This window comes from Zea mays, chromosome 6 (assembly GCF_902167145.1).
Source record: "Zea mays cultivar B73 chromosome 6, Zm-B73-REFERENCE-NAM-5.0, whole genome shotgun sequence".
Classification (NCBI taxonomy): domain Eukaryota; kingdom Viridiplantae; phylum Streptophyta; class Magnoliopsida; order Poales; family Poaceae; genus Zea; species Zea mays.
In genome coordinates, this window is record NC_050101.1 from 63,284,257 (window position 1) to 63,303,182 (window position 18,926).

The window sequence follows — 18,926 nt, forward strand, 5'->3', positions numbered from 1 at the left end:
ACACATGAATAGAGTGGCTTCTTTGCTGGTTATTCAAAAGGCTAAGGTCCTCTGTGCATGATGGCCAGCGCGGGCGCGCGCGAGCACGAGTTTCCCCCATTAGTGGGCTGGATTGGGCTGGTTTCAGCCCAATACTGTTCCTTCTTTTTCCTTTTCTTTTTACTGCCAGGCTTGAAAATTTATAGGAAATTCTATAAAATGGTAAAATTATGGGACCAATTTTGCTAGACTCCTAATAACCTATAGTATTTAATTAAAAATAGTTCCAAGATTTTTAGTCGAAACCTGGATTTATTTAGCATTTAAAGATGCCTAAACCTATCCTTTTAGAAATTTAGAATTATTTTGGTAGCTCCAAAAATCATAGAACTTTTTAGGTAAGCTTAGTTTAATGATTAAAGCCCTAGGGTAAAGTTTGACATGCTTTGGACCTTTTTTGATCCCAAACCTAAGACACTAGCTTCCCAGGATATAACTGCCTAACCCTAAGAGAGTACTAACTCCGAAAACCCTAGTAACTAGTGTGTCCCATGAAGTAAAGTTGTATTCAAGATACAACTTAGTGTGGTTCTATTATAACTGCATATTCATAGCATCACATAAGCATTCATGTATATGTATGGTTATGTATAGAAAATGAAGAAGTGGTAGTCGAAGAAGAAGTTGCACCGCAAGCTGAAATTCGACCTGTCGAGAACAACTTCTACTTTGATATCTGTGGGACAGACCCTGAGCCTCCTATAACACAAGGCAAGCCCCGGTGCATTTACCCTTTTCCTTGTTGTTTTAAACTCTTTATCACTTGAGATGATGCATTAGGTAATAGGAGTTGAGTGCTAAACAATTGTTGCATTTTCTTCCTTGGATCTGTTTACCATTCCTTGATACCCGTTTTACTTAAAAAGTTTTTTGATGCTTAGTCTTGCCTTAGAAAACAAAATGTTTTGTTTTAAACAAAGATGATGCGTCATATGGGATGGGAAGTTTTAAAAGAAAAGACTTGATGGTGAATCCATCATGGCCATGATGGGTTCAACATCAGAAAAGATGTAACTCTGCCAAGTACCAAACTTTGGGTTTTAAATGATAAAGACGAGACCGGGCGGGTGACTTGCACGAGAAGAGAGTCTCGGTGTAGTGTCTCCGTCTGAGTCACTTAAGGACCGTGTCGATGTGGGCCTACTGACCGAGGACCCTTTAATTGGCCACATGCCTTGTCATGGGTAAGCTTTGCCTCGATCGGACCAATACCAGAAAGGCAACCGTACAATGGGAGTGGAGAGAGTAGCGTGTACCCTCCGTAGCAAGAGGCTGGACGGTGGTGTATCTATGCTCTCGGTTGGCGTGAACCCGTTCTGCTCTTGAGAAACCCGGTGGCAAGTTGCGAGATGCAAGGGTTAAGTGCTACATATGTCGTGTGGTCGGAGATCCCCAGCTGGGTATTAATCGATTCGGATCGACGTTACTTCTCGGACATGAAGACTTGGTCACTGACTTACACATAGCATTCCAGTGAACTCAAAGAGGGATAAAATATGGCTATTGTAGGTCAAGTGCCTGAACTAGGAAAGAAAGAACTCTAGATGCAGGTAATACCTTAACCTAATAAAAATTGGATTTTTAAGGATCCAATGTTAGTAAGCATTTCTGCAAATAGAGTCTTTGATTCTTGATCAGCTTTACCTTGAATCCCACAAGCCAGCATATCCTGGAGAGTATTTTCCTTTGTCGGGTAAGACTTGTGAAAGTACACTCTGTACTCAGGGTATTCAAACCCATGTTGTTGTAGGTGATGAAACAGCGGAGTTTCGCTGTTTCTGCTCGAAGGTGGTGCCAAAGGAGGAGGTAGATCACTAACCAGTTGTGGGAGGATGTTTTACCTCCCTATTTTGTAATAATAAGTTATGCACTCATAACACCCGATATTGTAATAAATACTCTCCTTATATTTTATGAATGTAAATTAAGTTATTGTAATCCGCTTCCACTTATTTCCTTACTCTGGCTATGTGTGTAATGTCTGCGTGATGGGTGAAGCGCTCTTGGGTGACATGATGATGATACAGAAGACCGAACTTGTCGAGTGATTATGTGCATCTACATGGTTGTTCGAGGTCCTTAGGACAAGGACATCTGTAGGTGGGCCTAATATCTTGGGAGGTTCTGCCACACAATTGGAGTGGAGAGATGGCAAGAGTATCGTGTATCCACCTGGCAAGAGGCTGGATGGTGGGGTACTAAGCTCTCGGTTGGCGGGGACCCATTCTGGTCTTGAGAAACCCGTGGGCGAGTGACATATGCAAGGGTTAAGTGCTACATATGTCATGTGGTTGGAGATCCCCAGCTGGGTATTAATCGATTCGGATCGCTGAACTTCTCGGATATGAAGACTGGATCTTCGACCCTCAACGTAGATAACAAGTGAAACTAAAGTGGATAAAATGAAGCTAGTGTAGGACAAGTGAATGCTCTAGATCAGGCAAATCTAGATTTAGGAAAAGAACTTAACCTGTGAGGTAAACTTTTGGCATAAGGATCCACTACTAGTAAGCTTTTCTGCAAAAAACGAGTCTTTGAAATTTGATGAGCTTTACCTTGATTCCCAATAAACCAGCAACCCTTGAGAGTCTTTTCTTTAGTCAGGTAAGTCTTGCTGAGTAATTGCATACTTAGGGTTTTATTCCCTGTTGTTTTTCAGGTTATAAGTTTGTCCTGTTGTGGATGGTGCTAATTGCCGGTGGGCTCGGCCTTCTTATATAAGTATATCCCATCTTTAGCTTCTTTATGAGGATTGTCACTTAAGCTAGCATGTATTTTAAAACTTATAAATGTTTATATATTTCAAAGTGTAATTCTTTTGAATCACTTTCTTTTGTAATCACTCCGATATTTGTATCATGTAAAGTTATTGTAACATGTAATCATTTTGCAATAAAGAACTTATTTCCCCTGCAAATGTTGGTGTGTGATTTGTGTTTACTTAATCCTGCGATCTTGGCGGCAAGTCGTTTATCCGAGGCCCTTGGGGCACTCGGACAGATCCTGTTAAGTTGTTTGGTGCACATGCATAGCCGTCTTAGGTCTTCGAGACAAGGACAGGTGCATGTGGGCCCGATAACATGGGATGTTCTACGACAGCTAGTATCGGAGCAAGATTAAGTATCACATAGTCACATACATATTTTCAGAACAAAGTTTTGGTTTCGAGAAACCTATTTTCAACTAAACACATTGTTTGGTTTTGAAAAAATAGATTTGAAAAAAAACTATAATGCTAGCGACATCCTCTGTTAAGCCCTAAATTAAGGACTACTTGGTGGTTTAGTTCAGAATACTAACCCACAACCTGGAAAGGGTAATGCATACATGTGTAATGTTATTTTTAAGGCCATTCAATCTTGAATGGATCGACGCTCAGGTAATGTGAGATGTGAGATCATGACCGAACAAACCTCGGTCTAGGGGAGAGCATAAAAAGCGCTTGATTATATACATGTTACACATATGTATATATGAAGGCTGCGATATGGAGTAATTACTTTTCGGGATTCGGTACCCCATGGATGTGTATGGGTATGCTGACATGGGAGTACTGAGAAGTGTAATGTACTTGTAACGACGCACCTACGCTCAGGTAAGAAGGTGAGTTACAATAATGGGCTGCCCTATGGTTAAAGTGTGGCAGCGGCGCATATGCGTGGCTCGGTGCTTAATGAGGAGCTGGCCTCCATATAGAAATATATGGAGTATAAACTATGATAAATTGTCATGTGTGAATTGCATCATGGGTAAATTGGGCTGTGATGGAAATTTTCTGCTGGTACACTAACATCGAAATCGTATGTGTAGCTAACGACTAGCTATATACCGAGAGAGACATAGATATGCCATCGATATAGAACGCTATTGCCACATTATGTTGGCAAAATCCGTGAGGACGAATAGGACAAGCATGCATCCTGATTGTTGCATTGTGTTTGTCGTTTGTGTAAAGATATGCTTCTCTCACCTTTATTCTAATAATTGGTGATGGTGAACGAACGTGCTTCTCTCGTCTTTATTCCGATAATAAATAATTGGAAATTGTGTGTAGTATCGCTATCATATGAACTTTAATAAGCTCCTTGACCTCCATAGGTTACCTTGTTAGGTAGTATATGTGTTTCTCTCGCTTGATTGGGTAGAAGGTATTGCGACTGTTTAACCCTTTGGCCTTTAAATGGTATGAGTTGTTGGTTGTTTTGCTTATGGAAAGACGCTAAGTTCAAATTAGAGGTCTTGTATGGGTGTATGTGATTTCTCATCTTTGTGTGTTGGACACTAGAGGTATGTATCTATATAGATTTTAGGTTTCTTTAATTTGACCAGTAGTCTCCCTGTTGGACAAAAGATGCACTCGAGCTTAAGACAAAGATCTCAAGTTCGTGTTCTTGTCGCTTAATCCATGACTATATAGTGGTCATGTCTTCCTCCTAAGCTTCACCATGTTTCGGTTGGTGCAAGCTGATATCCCTATTTTAGTTTGTGTCTCCATCAGGATCACATTGTTGCTTTCTCAGACCAACCTAGGAAAGGAATGCCCAATAGTTTTCTTGAATTTAATGCCTTTGGTTTCCTCATATCTCTCGAAGGCATACCAATTTAATCTTCCGACCGTTTTCCTGCGTATCTAATCAGACGCTCATCCTTGACCTTGAAATTGCTGCGATGGGCATAGAAATATGCTTGGGGCTGAAATAACAGTCTCCCATCGTACTCATTCATCAACAAGTTTAGGTTATGGCCATGTCTTGTTCGTTTCATCAGGCCATGATCTATTTGGCTCTCTACTTGTAATTATTCTTACAGCTGGAGTCTCTTTGTATATTATCACCCTTGCTCAATAAATTGTGCCGCCTGAGATTTCTTATTGGTTACATCTGGTAATGGTGTTATGACTAAAACTGATGGTGCTATGACGAAACCAAGGGCCTCGTGTGAATGTACACACATGGTTGCGGTACTTGGCACACGCTGGTATCACAATTAGTAGTTATAATCCATTATGAGACTATATCGATATGTTATCTCTGCAGAAATTATTCTTACCACGTGAGATTCATTATTGGTGTCAGTTCGGTAATGGTGTCATGATTAATGACTTATGGTGCCGCGACGAAACGGAGAGCCTCCTATGAATGCGCACACATGATTGTGCTACTCGCCGGATGCTGGTATCGAGGTCTCTGGTCATGATCCATTAGGGAACTACACTGATATGTTATCTTCCATAGACCACTCCCTTGAAACAATTTCTATGTTTTTTGTGAAATGATCAAGCAACATTTATCATCTCTGTTGAATCAAAGGAGTATACTGCTTTAATGTGCTCTTTAACGAATTCACTACCAATTTAGAAGTCTCCATTGAAAATCAGAACCTACCTGTATCTAATCGTGTGATAAAAATCACCCCTTCCATGTGTGATCCTTTTTCCTTATCTTTTGTAGTGACTACACACATACAAGTTCCCTTTGTCGCCTTTGTGTAAAGGTGAAGTCTTGGAGCTTTTTAGTGTTGAGAGACACCTGATTAGTTCTCAAATCGAGATTTATTTCCTATGCTGCTGAGATGCAGGAGTTTGTTCATTCGCTCTCTTGTTTAATCCATGTATTCTTGAACCAAGTCATTTCATCTCACATGAAGAAACAGATGAACAACCTGACCAATTGGATTTCTACCCAAATGCATTGGATTTCTACCCAAATGCATGATCAACTGTTAACAAATGTAAACTCTCAACCTGGTTTACCAATGGGTAATGAGAAGACTTACTCAATGTCAAAAGTAGTTCAACAAGTTGGTTTTACTAACTTGTAACTGCCCAATGAACAAAGATTGAGTTTAGATATTGTTTTATCGAGTTGTCTGATCTCGCTTTAGTTCAGCCTATCCTAAAGAAACCCTTATCAAGATCAAGTGAAGGTTATGAACATATGCGTAGATCTTGTGCCATATTGGATTATATTATGAGCATATGCATCTTAACTCTACATTGTTGACCAAGGTACTTTGCCATCCCTCAGCTAACTGGTAACAGCCTAACCACATTTCTAGTCGTGTCTCGATCGTCTCACATGTGATTTTCCAACATGGGTGGTCTAACAGAGTCATGCTAGCGCTAGATGAAGTCAGTCCATGATGAAGTCAACAATTGTTGATTGCCTTCATTGATGTATTCATCAAATCTCTATCATTTTTACTGGACTTGAATTCCATAGCTAACCACGAGTTAACTGTGATGTTATTCGACATCCACCCTCGTCTTACGTGCTAGGAATTTCCAATGACCACTTGTTGGTAAACCTCTTTCTGTGTGTTTTACCCAAGAGGTTGCATCTCACATGGTTTATGTAATTACCATCCATTTGTCCACCATTCTCAACAGACTCAGATAGTACAGTGTTATCAGAAGAATAAAACTTCACACATGGAATCTTATGTGGATAGTGTGATACATGCTATATCCACTAGAGAAATAACTGTATCCTGAAATACTCATCTTCTCTTGGAATTAGTTTATCCTATCACTAATATGGTTGGGGTTACATGCTTCTTTACCCTTAGAAGTCTTTCGCTCCGAATCTCGGGATGAGATTCTTTTAAGGGGGAGGGTTGTAATACCCCTGGTGTTTACCTCCTATTAAACTGTGCATATGGACTCAAGCACAGAATATCGACAATAATAATGGTCTCTATGTTCTAATATTCACCTATAAAAATTTTGATATCTTTTATGTCTTTGTCTATCCGGTCTATTCTAACTGCTTTGCGAAGTCAGAACATATTTGTTCCGGAGATTGGCGAGTCTGGTGATTATCTAAAATTCATCACTCGCGCAAATACAAATTTGAATATTTAGTTCAGTTCTCTGATTTCATACCAAACAAATTAAATAGAACTCGAAGACTAAAGTTTTCGGTACCAAATAATTTAGTCCCTGCTTGCCAACCGAGAAATCGTCACGTCCGAGGATTTATAAATGAGATTGTTTCTCTAGTAAATTATCTATAACCGTGGAATCAGGTGTTCATACCACGAATGAAATTATTTGATTTCAAATCAAATTGAATGCAGTATAAAATAGCGTTGTTGACATCGTTCCAGTTCATTCCGATTGCATCTCGCCTAAATCCAAACGTTCTGGTATAAATATCTGGTAAAACTTTATCTGATTCTAAGAACGTCTACCAAATCAAACATCGTTCAAATATTATCGTCAATCTCAATTCGGCCCAATCGATTTGTGCATCTGTTAAATGCAAATTTAAGCACCCGTATTTATCCATAGGTTATTGTAAAAAAAGGAAAGTTCTTATTTTTCTTATCATTTCCTTCTATTCTTATCCAGACACCGCTCAAGCTCATCTCAGCCTTATCCCCAAGTTGCCTCCTCTCTGCTGATTCCATGGAGCATCAGCCGATCTCCTCTCCTGCGACTCGCCTCCCTCACGGCGCCCTCCATGCTCCTCTCTCTCTCATCTCTGCAACTTGGACGGCCAGCATGGAGCTTGCCCCAGCCCTCTCCCTCTTGGTTCTCTGCTGGTCGCGCTCCTCTCCATGGGCGCCCAGGTCTCTTCCCCATGGTGGCCGACCCTATGCCCAGCTCGCCCCCATGTCCGAATTCCGAAGGCAGCCGTCTCTACTCCCCTTGCCATGGCGACCTCGCCTTCACTGCATCTATTTCTTCTCCAAGCCGACGTCGTCTCCCTCTATCTTTCTCTCTGCTGCAGCGCCTAGCGCCCTCATTTTCCCAGCCATGGACAACAATGTCCCTCTACTCCTTCCCCATGGCTATGCACCTCTCTGTAGCAGCACGTTCGCAACGCCGTCGACCCTCGGTGAGGTCCTGTTCTAGCTCTGTCGTTTTAGCGTTCTACGTCGATTGCTAACTTGTGATTTGTGTGTATGTGTGTGATTTTGTGGAGGTATGGCACTTAGGGTAATTGGGATGAAGTGGAATGTTTCAGCACATCATCCACCAGGTGTTCGGTGAAAGGTCCAAGCCAAAAGTCGTTGTCATTTTAGAATATATCGAGTCGATTCGAATTTGGTGAGCCTCGTCACTATCCTTGCAAATTAATTTGATTGATGGATTGATTAGAGATGTAGTCGATGATTTTCTTGTTCTAGCACAGGTGTGCTAAAGTGAATATGTCTAGTTGTAATTGGATGGAGTCGATGTTCGTCGTTGCCCTTGCGAGTTTTTAGTCGATTTAGGTTTTGATGTGCAAATTTATATTTTGGCCAGCTAGTTTAATTATGAATGAATGGATGGTTAGGTGTTTGTGTTGATAATGCTCTTGTGATTACCAAGTGTGGTGTGATGTGGGATTCATATTTAAAATGCAAGATTAGGTGAAGTATTTGTGTTCTAGACAATAAAATAGATGTAGCCTTTAATTGGGTTAAGAAATTTCTATATATGTGAGGATTATAGTCATGCTCATAGAAGTATAATTGAATAAGTTCTATGTTCACCAAATATATGTTGTAGTAAATTTAACCTATTTGTAAGATGTTGGTTACGAACCCTGATAAAAATTGGAATGTTTGCTGTTTGGACTTGCTGTTTGGACTGTGTCCAGTTTTAGTATGTAGGTAGTTTAGTGAAGTAAACCATGTTTTCTGTAGAAGTGATATATATAAAAGTTGTAGATCACCTCTCTATCTTACTTGTGTTAAAATTTCAAGACTATAGGCCCAATAGTCTGAAAGTTATGCTTTTCACAAGTTCAGTATCAGAATCTGTCCAGATTCTGTACAGATTTCGAAAATGACCTTGTTTGCCCAAGTTAAACTTAGAATCAGTTCTTAGTAATTATAAATAAGTTGTAGTACTTTTCTTAGGCTTTCCAAAAAAGTCTTGAATCACCCCCTTTTGGTGGTCTAGAAATCAAGTTATGGCTGTTGGAAATGTGATGTTTGAATCTGTCAAAAGTCTGGACAACAATGTTTGTTTGTATTAACTGACTTCGATACACATTGAATAACCTTGAGATGATAATAAATGAGTTTTAGACATTTTTATTAGCTTTCTAAAAATTCTAAGATCACATGTTTTGGATGATTAAATCTCTGGTTATGGATTTTTGAAGGGAGTAGTCAAATTCTGTCCAAATCTGGACAGCATTATCGTTTAATACTGATTGACCTTTCAAAGTGTCTAATCTTATGGTGATGATAATATCAAAGTTGTAGAAGATTACTTAGGCTTTCCAGAAAGTCTTAGTACACTATTTTTGGATGAATGTTTTGTGAGTTATGAGCAAAACCGTTGACTGCTGTGCTGCTGTCCAGAAATTCTGCAAGTGTGAAATTAAATTGATTGAGGTTATTCTTGTTTGACTAAGTAAATTTAGTAGTTCTTGATTGGTGCAGTCTTGTATTTGCTAAACTCAAGTGAACAAGTGTCCCAAGCTTAATGTGCTATACTAAGTAATCTAAGGAAAGTATGGAACACTTCTTATATTTCATCTTTTATGCTTTAGATCTTTAATTTTTGAGAATGCAAATTCTATGGAACTTTATGTTGTGTGGTAAGTGTTCTACTGGTGTGATTGAATAGAAATGTGATGATTTATTAGTTGGTGTTTTACAATAAGTTAATTTGGGAAAGAAGTTTAGGAAACTAGTTAAGCTACTCATATCTTTAATCTAAGTCTTAGGTGACTATCACTAGTGAACCTAAGTTCTAGAAATCCTTTGAGATGTACTGCTTTCTTGATGCTTGTGCCGGGCCTTATTTAATTAGAAAGTTAGTTACATGTGTTCTATCACCTTTTCCAAGTTTTGAGTGTTAAAAAGTGACAAGTCTAAGGGTAACAACCTATTGATGTTATGCTTTAGCTTATGGCTTGGGTTTAGTTATGATTTCCAAATGTTTGAATTAGGTCCCTCTAGCTCGAGGATCATGATTGTTGTTAATTTAAAGGTATCGAGTGTTTGCCTTGGAGTTGTAATGCCTTACTAGTAATATATATTACCCGCTTCGGCATAGTGTTATTATCTTGTATTGTTTATGCTTATTCTCGCTCATATACATTATGCATATCATATAGGTACATTAATTGATCACCAATTACGAAGGACACGGGATGGATTAATCTCAAGTGAAGTTGATGAATGAACCTGAAGCTGGATAATCTGATCGAGTGCTAGATTGGGAGATACTCGCCAAATGAGTGTCATCTAGCAACACTGTCAGTACCCTAGAACAGGGGTACCCGTTACTACAGTATGAAGGCACGGCGTCCACACGGCTATCTTTAGTCGCGCAGTGAACAACACCCAACCCCTCCACGTGGGTGGCTCCGGGGCCGCCACGTGGCCAGAGGAGACGATATACTCCAAGGTGGCGACAGTGGGTCCGGACCCCCACGGGAAAGTGCTAGACCCCTGGATGCACAGCCCGGACTTCCTAGCGGGGTTCAAGACCTCGAAAGGTACAAACCAGACCACCGGGACGGGTCCCAGACCCCTCAGGAGGGGACCGGGCTACTCACAGTAGGGCCCCAGGATTCTAAGGAAAAGAATACCCAGGCCTCAATCAAGGCCAGGCGTGTAACACCTCAGGTGTTACCATGGCCAGAGCACATCTATGCACTGATGACTGTGATCACATGTGGTAGAAACTTGAGAAGAACATAAGAACCTTGGAGACCATGTGTTAATCAAGATTGTTAATGACCTAAGAGCATCACTCAAGCTTTTGTGCACTTACTACCTTGGGCAAGAGGAGAGTAAACCCTAGACCTCTCTTGAACCCTATCTCCCAAAACCATGGTTGAGAGGGGGAGAGAATAAGCAAATGTGCAAATCATGAGTTAATCTTTAACCAAACTTTAAGTAACTTTATAACCAGCAAATATGGGAAGGAAATGTTGCAAAAAGACCCCTTGAGAAACCCCAAATCCCTTCCTTAAGTAGAGAAAGAGCTAGAGCTCTCAAATTCCCTCTAAGTCAAAAACTACACCTAATCTAAAGATCAACCGTGTTCACCTTGAAGATGGCATCAAAACCACCTAAGTTCTATACCAAAAATGTGGCATATCACCTAGGGCACCCACTGGAAAAAGTTGAGCCCGAGACCTTGACGTTTGACATGCCTTGGCATTGTTTTTGTCGCGAGGTGGGCAGAGAGACATACCTGATTTGGCGTCCAATGATCTCCCTACCTAGGGCATATCTGACATGGCGACTCACGGATGAGAGACAACCCTAGGTGCCAGGAAAAGACTCGCGCCGGATTTTTGCCAAGATTCGCACGTTTGTGACTTGGGCGAGCTGTGGAACATGGGCAGAAGAAAACCTACACGTGTTCGACGCGCTCTGTGCACGCCAGAGCACGCCCGTGCGCGCCCCGCGTCGCGCCAAAGGCCAGCCGACGCCATGGCCCGCGCCCACGCCTATAAAGCCCACTCAGGCGTCGACCATACCCTTCCACGCACGCTCAACCTCACCGGAGCTCAAACTCACCGTCGGTTGCCCGTGCACGGCGTGTCCGCGGCCACCCGAGCCCCTGCCGCCGTAGACCGGCCAACCAAGCCTTTCCCGACCCCGTCCAGCCCTCGGAGAAGACTGAGCACACCTCTGTGAAGCTCCCCGAGCGAGGAATCGAAGTCTGCTTCGCCGAAGAGGCCAGTCCACGGTCGCCGGAGTTCACAACCCCGCCGGAGTGCGTGGACCGGGTAATCCACTGAACCATTTTTCGATTCCTTGTGCACACAGTCTCTACATCATCTCGTGAAGCTCACCGTGCCAATGGATTGAACTAGATCGCCGTGATTTGGCCGGCACACCCACCGCCGACGAGGACACCCGCCTGCGCACGTGGACCGTGCGATTCCAGCCATCCCCGCCGTCGAGCCGTACATCGCTGTGACCGCCAGAGCCTCCCCGAGCCAGCCCTGCCCCTCGCCAGACCTTTCTCGCCGCCGGTAAGCCGCGCCGCCCTTTTTTTCCCGCGGGTACTGTTTACATTAGGGGAAGGACCTCGGGGAAGAAGAAGGAAAGGTCAGGGGTTTTTTGAACTGTCGGTGACTCAAATGAATAGTAACGCGGGGGTATAACTGAGAGAGTTAGTTTGGAAATAACCCAGGGTCCTCGATGCAAAGTAGTTTTCCAGGAAACCCTTATTTAAATCTGATTTAAATTTTGACAGAACTTGAATAATCCATAACTTCTGTTTTATTCATCCAAATTTAGTCAAACCAATTTTGTCAGACTTTAAATAATGTAAACTACTTAGGAAAAATATAAAACCCTTATGTACTACAGAAAACTTTAGGGTTCTGATTTAATTATTGTTTTGGCCAAAAGCTAAATAATAAGAAGAAAAACAGTTGCACTATTTGACTAGGTTTAGGAAAATTTGGAGAAGTTTATATCCACCTACTGACCTGTTTAAAAATGCTAAACCTCTCTGTCTACCCCATTAAGTTGGTTTTTGTCATTTATTTTACAATATGCTTAAGGTTAAGAAAAATAGAAAAGGTGAATTAAATAATGAACCAGAGGGCACCCCTATTTTTGTTAGAGTACTTATTCAATGTAGTTTACTAGAAAAATCTATTATACCCTGGTTTAGTATAAAATAAGTAGGATCCCTTTTATTTTAAGAAAACAAGGAAAACTTAGAAAAACCCTACAAAAATAACCCCAAGGTGAAAACACCCCAACCCTTGGGATAATTAATGTTTTGTTATTAAGAACTTAGGAAAAATATGAAATCTGTTGTTTGACATTTTTCAAATAACAATGTAATAGAAAGTGCCTTTTTGGCATTAAACTTTAGAAAATCATAACTAAATAACCATCCCTTAGCTTTCTGTGATCTTTGGCACAGAAGCTTATTATTACTGTTAAATGCCAACAAAAATAACCCTTAGGACAGAACCCACCCCTAATTAAGAGATGTAGTGCAAAGTGGCCCATTTTACACAACTTTTGTTATTTTTGTCTAAAGCATAGCCTTTTTATTTTAAACTTCAAATTCCTAGAACAGGCTATAATGACCCATGGCAACCCACTGTAATTTTTACAGAAGTTTTGGAAAAAAAGTTAAACCACTATTGTAGTTCAAACCTACACTAGAAACCATAAATAGAAAATAAAGAAAGGGAAAAATGAATAATAGGAATTAGTGTCATCCTAAAACCCTTTATAACTTGTCCACTGAAATATATAAAGGCAATACCAATTCACTATGCCTAGCCCTAACAAAACCTAAACCTAGAGTGATAAGCATAAACCACTAAAAGCCACGTATGACCCAGAAACCCTAAGTTACTCATTAACTTAGTTTTTCTTCTCTTAGCATAATGTTATTAAATCCTGCATAATCATGACATACATGTTCATTGCATTTAGATAGACTGTAACCTTGCTGACGGAGAGTACATCCTTGTGCCGGAGCAAGGAGCTGCTCAGGAGGTAGCCCCGGATCCAGCACCCGAGCCTGCACCAGAGGATCTGCCTGCCACAGCCTTGGAAGGCAAGCCCCGGTTTATGCATAACCTGTTAATTATGCTATTTTAATATACTTAATGATTGTAGGATTGATTGTGCACTTAAGTGTAGGAGTTGTTTGAAACCCTAGTTGCATGATCTCAGGAATCCCATTCAGATGAATACTAGTATGCTAAGTCGAGTAGCTGCTTTATTAATTAGGATCTCGGTAGAAGTCGAGTGATTTTTCTAGCACTCGCGCGAGGACAGGAATTGGCTGTATCCACTTTCTTATCATATTGATGTTGGTTTGTGGGCAACAATCCATGGGGATTGGTTGTCTACAGGATAAAAATTGGAATAAGGATTAAGGTGTGGTACCGTGAGTCAAGCGTTTGAACGTACTAAGCACATGCCGAGAAATATGGTAAATCGGTAAGCCTAGTACCTGATTGAACCTGGCAGTAGACTTTACCCCTCACGCGACCTAAGATGTGGTCTCCCATTCCGGTTATGGTGGGTACAAGTGCGGTCACTGCACGACGGCAGTCGGGGTCAGTGAGGCATTGTACACCAAGGCGGTGAGCCCTGATCTGCTGACGGGGAATCGATGGGGACGGTTGATGTGTGAGGGGACGGAGTGCCCCTACATGTCGTGTGTTTAGGTTTAACTTGCAAGGATGAAAACTCGATTCGAATCGTCTGCTTCTCGCAGCTAATGAGACTGCTTGATCCATGCTGCTACATTGAGTAACAAGTGGAAATGTGATGAGTTGACAAAAGAGGTTGATTGCTAAAATGTTTGATACCATGTATGAGTAGATAGTACACTTTTAGCCTTAAGAGAGTCACACTTAAATTTGACAAAGTTAAAACTTGACTTAGAAACTCAGCTAGTGCTTTTGGCAACCAAACCCCACAGCCAAACAGCTGCATGTCTAGAGGTAGAGGAGTAGACTCCTCACACCGGGTAAGTATAGCTGAGTATTAGTATACTCAGCCTTGCTTGTGGCATAATTTTACAGGTTCTCTGGAGGACATGGTTGCTGGAGTGACTTGGCCGTCCATCTTGCCACCGGGTTGGACTGTCGAGTGGGACCCTACCTCGGCTGAGGAGGAGCATGAGGAGTGATGGGACAGGCTTCCCCATCTCTCTATTTATTTACCGTTAGTTTTATTCCGCTGCACTTCGAACAATGATGACTACTTTTGCAAAACTCCGATGATGTAATAATTTAATACTCCTTAATGCTTGGTTTTATGCTTTATTGTATTTGCTCTGTGACTCACCATCGAGTGAGATTGTGGTACTTGATCCTGTCAGTGGCCTTGTCGGACTAGATCTGAGGGATTGACGGGTTATTCCCATTTAAGTGTGGTCTAGCCTCTAAGGCGGGACTTAGGCACTTAAGTTGGAATAATTCGGGCAGTTCCGCCAGAGCTGGTATCGGAGCTTGTACCACCACAGAGGAATCAATAAAATATAAATATCATCCTTTTCCGAAGTAAAACTTGATAGAAACAAATGTTGGATAGATCGTAGGACGATCAGGATAGATTTAGGACGTGAAGCCTTGGGATGATAGAGGGGTAGTTAGGTGGCTAAGTGATTAAGCCCTACAGGCTATTATAAGGGATGGGAGTTCTTCCCTATTCTTTTTTTATTGATGTGAGGTCATTTAGGACGAACATGCATGCATTCTTAATTAAGCAAATGGATAATTGAGTAAAGACTTAAAAACAAAATGATGACCAACTAAGTATCCCAATACCACTTTTATAGTTGGAGAGAAGCTGAGTTTTATTTTTCTTGTTCTATTTATAATTCTTTTTCTTTTACTTACGCTTAACCGTACACAGATGACTTCCCACGGATCCTCAGACGACGGAAATGCACTGTCCCACACTGACGGGCTTGCACGAGAGGGCTTTCCCCGTATTTTGTGGGAGGTACTTCAGGGGGCCGGATACACGACACCTCCTCAATACGCGGTGCAGCAGTTCGAGAAGCACCGAGTGCCCCGCTGTAGGGTGAGGATGACCCTGGAGCCTCATCCCCTACAGCCAGGCTGGCGTTCACTGGACTCTGAGTCCTTTAGATATCGGGCTGAGGACACGATTGAGGCGATTGCTCTGCACGCGTTGACCACTTTCTGCGGATTCCATCCCTTGGAGCTGTCTACCCACCCCATTGGCTTGTTCCCCGCGGAAAGGGAGGACGACCCAATGTGGAAGGATCGGGTGGAGCGTGCCAAGGACATCTGGGCTATCTACCCGGGTTAGACTGCGCACTTGACCATACGGTGCATGAATGCTCTGTACCGTCTGCAAGTGATGCGTGGTGAGGCAATGTCTCATCTGATGGCACTATTGGAGGCAACAAAGATCACCTTGGACAACAGAGAGGAGCTTGTGGTTGATTTGTCCACTGAGATGGTGGAAAAGGACTCGCAGGTGGAGCAGCTATCCAATGAGATCCAAGAGCTGGAGGAATTAGTGGGTACTAGGGAGAACACCATCGAGGTTCTCGAGGATCAGCTCATTAACACCCAGCAGCAGCTTGCCGAGGCTAGTGAGCACCTAGATATGCATCACCAGGAGATCCAGGACATGGAGGCCAATGAGGACGTCGACATTGAGGGAGGAGAGGAGCCTGCCTCCAGCGTGGACACTGCTGGCTCAGGGAGACCACCTTCCCCCGAGTCGAGTGTTGCCTCGTTCGCTCACTAGGTGTCAGGGATAGAGTTAGAAGTCGGTGATGGTAGGACTCCTCGCAGCTAGCTTAGCTTTTGCACCCTTGGGGTACTAGGCTAGATAGAGTTGAGTCTTTTTGGAACCATTGATGTAATCATGTTAAACTCTTTTGGAACCATGGTTGATGGATGTTGTTAGTTTTAAATTTGGAAAGAAAGTTATGCCTTTTGAAATCCTTTTGTTTATGTCGGAAGCTATCAATTCGCCTTTGACTCCTTCACCACGATTAAACCGTAAACTTGAAGATATGGTATTAAGAATATATGTGATTTTTCAGATGGCCGGGAGACAGCGTCGTGGCCAGAATGAGCGCGTTCCTCCACCGCCGCCACCGCCTCCCACTCTGCAGGAGCTAATGGCTCAGCAGAATGAGATCTTGAGGCAGCTAGTTCAGCGTCAGCCACCACATCAGCATTATGGTGGTGGAGACCATCAGCGTCACCCCGATGCAGCTACCTACCAGGAGTTCCTCAGTACCCAGCCTCCATTGTTCACCAGGACAGAGGACCCACTTGATGCAGATGTGTGGTTTAGAGTAGTGGAATCCAAATTCCCGCTACTCCATGGAGCTTGTTCAGAGGTCACTAAAGTCAGGTTCGCCACCCAGCAGCTTCGCGGACCCGCAAGGACTTGGTGGGACCATTTTCTTGCCATGGAGCCAGAGGACCGAGAGGTGGAATGGAGAGAGTTCAAGGCAGCTTTTAGGGGACACCAAATACCAGCTGGAATTATGGACCGAAAGCTCAACGAGTTTCTGGCGCTCACTCAGGGCAACAGAACAGTGTTGCAGTATGCTCAGGCTTTTAATGACCTGTGCTAGTATGCTGGATATCACGCAGATAGGGACGAGAAGAAGAGAGACAGGTTCAGGAGGGGGCTCAGCACTAAGCTCCGTGACCGTCTCAACACCGTCACGGCCAACAGCTATAATGAGTTGGTCAACATGGCTATCTCCCAGGAGGACTGCATCACAGCTCGTCAGGCAGAAAAGAAGAGGAAGACCCCTGTGGCAGGACCCTCAGCTCAGCCACAGCGCTTCAGGATTGTGTCTGACACTCAGAACAGGGGACCTCAGCAGCAGCAAGGGCGATGGGTGATCCGACCACAGTAGCAGCAGCAGGCACCCAACCGCACCCAGTTTCCAGCTCAGAGGAGCAATCAACAGCAGCAGCAGTATCGCCAGGCAAATGACAACAGGTGTTTCACATGCGGAAACACCGGACATTATGCCAAGAATTGCCCCAGGAACCAGCAGAGGCAGGGGTAGAATGTTAATCAGAATCAAGGCAAGAGACAGAAGGTGCAAGTGAGGCAAGGCAGGCTAAACTTCACCACCATGGCTGATATTCCAGAGGGGGCACCCGTCATGACTGGTATCTTTACAGTTTTGAATTATCCTGCCATCATTCTTTTTTATTCTGGTGCATCACATAGTTTTATCAGTGCCAAATTTAGTGCCAAGTGCCAGTTGCCCTTTCACCACACCGATGGGGGCATTATAATTTCAACACCAGGAGGCAGGGTTGCCACCTATCAAATCAACAGACATGTGCCCATAAAGTTTGGTAGTCTAATAATTAAAACCACCTTCCTCATTTTGGGTTTGGATAGCGTGGATATTATATTGGGAACTGACTGGTTAACCAGGCATCAGGTAGTTATTGACATTGCAGCTAGGGCCATTGAGGTGCATTCACCAACTTGTGGTGAAACCACACTATTTTTGCCCGACCAGGGATGCACCCGTTCTTGTGCCTTCATTATGATAGAATCCCCAGTGGAAAAGATCCCAGTGGTTTGTGACTACCCGGATGTGTTTCCGGATGAATTGCCAGGGATGCCACCTGACCGAGACATTGAGTTTGCCATCGAATTGCAACCCGGGACTGCTCCTATCTCCAAGAGACCCTATAGGATGCCTCCCGCGGAACTGGCAGAACTGAAAAAGCAATTGCAAGAGTTGTTAGACAAGGGGTTTATTCGCCCAAGTACTTCACCATGGGGATGTCCAGCCTTATTCGTGAAGAAAAAGGATGAGAGTTTGAGAATGTGTGTTGACTACCGCCCTCTCAATGCGGTGACCATCAAGAACAAATACTCGCTGCCCCACATTGATGTGTTGTTCGATCAGTTGGTAGGAGCCAAGGTATTCTCCAAGGTAGATCTTCGCTCAGGTTACCATCAGATCAAGATCCGTGCTAGTGATATTCCCAAGACGACCTTCTCAACTAGATATGGGCTTTATGAGTTTTTGGTGATGTCCTTTGGGCTGACCAATGCCCCAGCTTATTTCATGTACTTGATGAACTCAGTATTCATGCCAGAGTTGGACAGGTTCGTGGTCGTTTTCATTGATGATATTCTGGTCTATTCCAAGAATGAAGACGAACATACTGAGCACCTGCACATCGTGCTTCAGCGACTGCGCGATCATCGTCTTTATGCTAAGTTGTCTAAATGTGAATTCTGGCTAAAGGAGATTAAATTCTTGGGTCACACAATTTCTCAGGATGGGATATCAGTTGATCCTGAGAAGGTACAAGAGGTAATGGATTGGAAACCCCCGACTACAGTGAGGCAGATTCGGAGTTTTCTGGGATTGGCAGGGTATTATCGACGATTTATTCCGGATTTCTCCAGAATTGCCAAACCAATGACTGAACTGTTGAAGAAGGGAGTCAAGT

At 42.9% G+C, this 18,926-nt stretch overlaps 1 long non-coding RNA gene across 1 annotated transcript; it reads left to right on the forward strand.

The window, feature by feature from the left end:
- The first annotated feature begins 7,388 nt into the window (after positions 1-7,388).
- LOC103629355 (uncharacterized) lies at positions 7,389-15,054 on the forward strand. The gene is made up of 3 exons (XR_554324.4): positions 7,389-7,880; positions 7,968-8,092; positions 10,101-15,054. It is a non-coding gene; the product is annotated as an uncharacterized lncRNA (long non-coding RNA).
- The last annotated feature ends 3,872 nt before the right edge of the window (positions 15,055-18,926 follow it).